The following is a 4,966-nucleotide window of genomic DNA, read 5'->3' as shown; positions in this document are numbered from 1 at the left end:
TGAAGATGACAAGACTATGATACACATTCTGGTTTGATAACTGCTGGTTTTTGAAGTTCTATACTATATACAAAGTTGTGTTTTTGTTAATACTGTTATGTACTGATATATTCAATTAAACTATGTCTGGTGATATAGCTAATTCTATTGGAGATAACAAGAGACAACACAGGAGCCGTGGTAGAACTCCTTGTATAACGATCTTATATGTTTATCTTGTTTCATGTGTTTATAGGGATATGTTTTGTTTTGCCTTGCTTTGTTTTGTTTCTGCCTCTAATATAGAAAGGATAGAAATACATGTTAAGACTCATGCATGTGTAGAATCTATAAACAGTTTATGAGAACTGATCTTATGACACATGATGAAATGAACAGATACTTTGAAGAAAAAGAGACATTAAAATACCCAGTGGTGATCTTGGAGTGTCATAATGTGAAACCCAGCAATAGTATTATTCTTTGTTCAGAGTGATATTAGCCTGCTTGGGCTTATTCAATCTCAACATAATTGAAGATATGGATAACTGCATGTATGTATAAGTGTATAGGATTGATAACCATATTTCTAAGTTTTTGTTGGATAGTTGAACAGAACTGATTGCAATCTCACTGTTTGAATCCCCACTTTATAAGCTCCACTTTAGTATCTTGAATAACTATTTGTAAGAAGACAATCTGTAATCATCACCTAGTGATTTCTTACTATTTTTTTCTTTGAATTATGTATTATTTCTACTCATTTTCTGTTTTGTTTAGTCTTTCTTTAAATTAAAAATTTTTTAAAAAGACACTACAGTACCCAGTGCTGATCACAGTGTCATGATGTGAAATCCAGCAGTACTATTATTCTTTGTTCAGAATGACTTTAACCTGCTTTAGTTTGTTTAATCTAAACATAAGTGAAGATATGGATAACTGCATGTATGTTTAAGTGTATAGGATTGACAACCATGTTACTAAGGTTTTATTGCACAGTTGAACAGAACTGATTGCAATCTCACTGTTTGAATTCCCACTTTACATGTTCCATTTTTGTATCTTGAACAACTGTAAAACAACAATATGTAAACATTATCTAGTGATTTCTTACTGTTTATTTTTTCTCTGAACGTATGTATTATTTCTATCTATTTTCTGTTTTGTTTAGTCTTTCTTTAAATAAAATTTAAAAAACCAAAAAAAAAAAAAAACCAACTCAGAAGATAATCCCCCATAGCTGCTATATTGCATATTTTTATCCTTTAAATAGATGCCCAGACTACTGGCTTTAGGCCTGCAAAGTCAATCAACCAATACAGGTGGTAAGTTGTTTTTTTACTTCAGATGCTATCATCTCAGACCGTGTTCCTCTGAATCAGTTGGCTGCTTGTGGCAGGGGTGGGGTGGGTGAGAGAGGAAGAGCTGCTGGAGCAATGTGATTCTTTGTGTCTGTCAGCTCATATGGCTGCCAGTGGCTCAAGGGAGGGTGCCAGTTGGCTTTTTGATTCTCTCTTGGCCCGCATAGCTGCTTTTTTTTTTTTTTTTTGTAAGATCTTGCTTATGTGGTTCAGGCTTGAACTCACTATATAGCCCAGGCTAGGCCTCAGTCTCCTAAGTACTAGATTTACAGGTATGCAGTACTGTGCCCAGCTTTTTTCATAATATAAGAAAATATAAATGTTTTGTTAAAATGAATGTCATATGCTTTTGAATCCTCTTTAAAAATAATAAACTATCATTATACCAAATGCCAAAATTTATTAAGGCTTATAAGATCAAACTTTTAAGAGGTTAAACTGAAAAGATTGAATATAATATTAATGGAAATCGTGGGAATGGGAAATATGTGGAAATGCACTTGTTTGCTTGTTTGTTAGTCTTTAAAGGCAGAATGTTACTATGCATTTCAGGCTGACCTTGAACTCACTGTGTTGCACAGGCCTTGAACTTATGGCTATCCTCCTGCCTCAGCCTCCCAAATGCTGGAATTACAGTTGTGCGTCACCCCATCTGGCTTTGGGAATGTGTGTTTTTTAAATACAGAAAGACATTGTTTTCATTATTTATTAATTAAAAATCCACGATTTATAGGGGTACATGTGCATCCTTCAAAATATATCTCCCCCTCAAGAAGGATAATTATGTTACAAGCCCATATCTACCTTCTTGTCACTGGAAATAATCTCCAAATAACAGAGATGGGAGTATAGGCTGGGGAATAAGTTCAAGGAAGGACTTGGCCCTGTGGGACACTGTCATGAGTGATACTACACTTGCCACAGGTGTTTGTATGGCCCACATCATGGCTGACATTTCCTGTGTTTAGCAGTGGCGATTCAGATATTAAATGACTTGACCATGGCTACTCCACTTATCCAGCAAGTGATAGACCTTTTTTTAAATTAAAAAAAATCTTTGAAGCTATAGTATATGAAGTTTTATCCAAATATTTCAAGGAAAAAGACAGACACTATGGTAACTACTATTCTTTAAAAAATTATTTAGTTATTTCTTATGTTTATTTTAATTAAGGGAAAATTAAAAAAATTAGGATATATAATAGTAACTCTTTTCGATTTCCTATTAACTTGTTTTGAAGTCCTGTAATACTCCCACGATCTTGTTTTGACTGATTAGACTCTGTTCCATTCTGTGCGATAGTATCAAGTTTGAGGGTATAGGCAACTACTTTGAAGGCAATAAGATTCACTAAGATGCCCATTCTGGTTTGACTATTGTCTCCTTTGGAAGTCCTGTAATGTTTACAATGCCTCAGTTTTATTGGTCTTGTTCTCTACTGTTTTGTCCAACTTTATAATATCTAATGAGATAGACAATTCCTTTTAAGGAAACAAGAGACAATGTTGATAACCATTGTTAATAACTTTGTACTCTGTTCTACATCATGTGCTATGTCTACCCTTGGTTTTGACTGACAGCTTTGTTTTGCCATATTTGACTTTATTCTCTCCCCCCCAAAACAGTAATAAGAACTAAGGAGTAATAAAATCCAAAATGTGTAAATTTTTTTGTAAAAAAGAGAGGGAGGAAAAAATAAAAAAAAAGAGCTCTAACAGATATAACAGCAAGTGTGTTTAGGGGTGTTAAATAGCTGACTATAATTACTGTTTTTGGATCATTGAACACAGCTGTTTGCAGTCTCTCTGTTTGAATGTCCACTTTGTATTCTTTGATACTGTGATTTGAGCAACTATTTCCAAGATGATAATATGTAATCTATTAACAGGTGATTTCTTACTGTTATGTTTTTTTTTTGTAGTTCTGTATTATGTGTAACCTTACACTGCTTTGTTTTGTTTTGTGTTTTTCTCTTTTTCCTCTTAAATAAAATAAAAAAAAATCAACTGAAAATAATACGTTTACCTGGTTCAAAAACTAAAATGATATTTAAAAAGTACAGACTGATTAACTTGCTTCTACTTATTCATATTTTCTGGTCCCCTCCTTCTCTCCCATGAACAAATATGAATACATTTCTTTATTTTATCTCTTTCTTACACAAAAAGAGTATGTGATTTACACAGCTGTTCATCTTTTTTTTTTTAGACAGAGTCTCACTATGCAGTTCATGTTGACTTGAACTCACTATGTAGCCCAGGCTGGCCTTCAACTTGCAGTGATCCTCTTGCCTCAGCCTCTCAAGTGCTGGGATTACAGATGTATGCTACCATGCATGACCTGTGCTGTTCATCTTCATTTTTCCCCCTAACAATATTTCCTGGGATTCTCTCCAGTAGGTGGAAATCTTCCTCACTTTCTTTTTTATGGCTGCATAGTTTTCCTTTGCATATTGTGCGGAGGCTCATTCCACCAGCTCCCCTTTGAAGGACACTTTGGCTGTTTTCATTTTTGCTATTAAAAGCCTTGCTACAGTGCATGGTGAATATGCAATTGTGCATGTAAGAGGCTGGATCTGGAGACTGCCTGCTCAGAAATGGGATGAATTGGGTTTTAAATCCAAGACTGAATGGCTGTGGCCCCTTTTTTCTTGGCTGCCTTTAAATCCTTCAGTGGGTTAATAGTAAATCACTGTTTTGATTCTTGTCTGTTATTCTTTGTGCTTCTAATTCTCATAGGAATTGCAAAAGGGAAAAGAGTGGCCCTGCAGGACCACAATATTCCAAAGCCCCTGACCTGATAGCATCAACTCCTGCATTCACACCCCACCGACTCCACCTTGCATAGTGGATATCAAGGGTGATTCAGCACAGAGCCCCAGGCATTCAGGAGGAGCTGGGAAATGTGGCAATGGCCAGATGCCATTTGGGTAATATTTTTAGCTACCTAAATAAACTGTATTTCTGCAGTGTCTGTAGAGCTTATGCTTTGTGTGTAGTAAATAAAGCGACGGGATGCCACGTGGGAGCATGGCCAGATGGCTCCATCCATGCGCATTCTGTTCCTGAGGAATCCCTGCAACAGCAGGCGGGTTCCGCGTTGAGTCTGCTGCCCAGTTTTCTTTCCTATTCCGGGCACTGTGTGCCAGCCCCACCCACCACTCAGGGAGCAGATTTGCTGCCAATGCGGGGCTGGGAACCAGCGCTGAAACCCAGTTCTTCGAGCACGCGAGTTTGGAAAGGCTACACCAAGCCGAGTCCAACAGGTCTGTTCCCGTGGGACCTCTTAGTACCGCTCATAACGTGCATCCAGAGAGTGGCATATTTAGTGTTTTCCAACATGATTTGAACACAAACACCTTTTGTTTAAAGAACAGTGGTTAGTATCTGTGTCCATTATAGCTGCTCTTTCAGCTCGGAATCCACTCGTGGTTGCCATGATTGTGTGCTGAATGTCCCCCCCTTCCCCATGGGCTTGATGTGAAGCTTCATAGGTAGAGGGCTCGGGGGAGACTGGAGGAGCTAGAGGTGTCCTTTGCCAGTGTTGGTGTGCCTTGCTTCTTGCTCCTGTGGCACTGGGCTCAGAATGGGGGAGCTGCATGGTGGGGTTTCTTTTTTTCATTTTT

This window comes from Cavia porcellus, unplaced genomic scaffold (genome assembly GCF_034190915.1).
Source record: "Cavia porcellus strain 051 isolate PalLab524CR breed Dunkin Hartley unplaced genomic scaffold, mCavPor4.1 scaffold_33, whole genome shotgun sequence".
Taxonomy (NCBI): Eukaryota; Metazoa; Chordata; class Mammalia; order Rodentia; family Caviidae; genus Cavia; species Cavia porcellus.
This window is presented reverse-complemented; position numbering follows the sequence as displayed.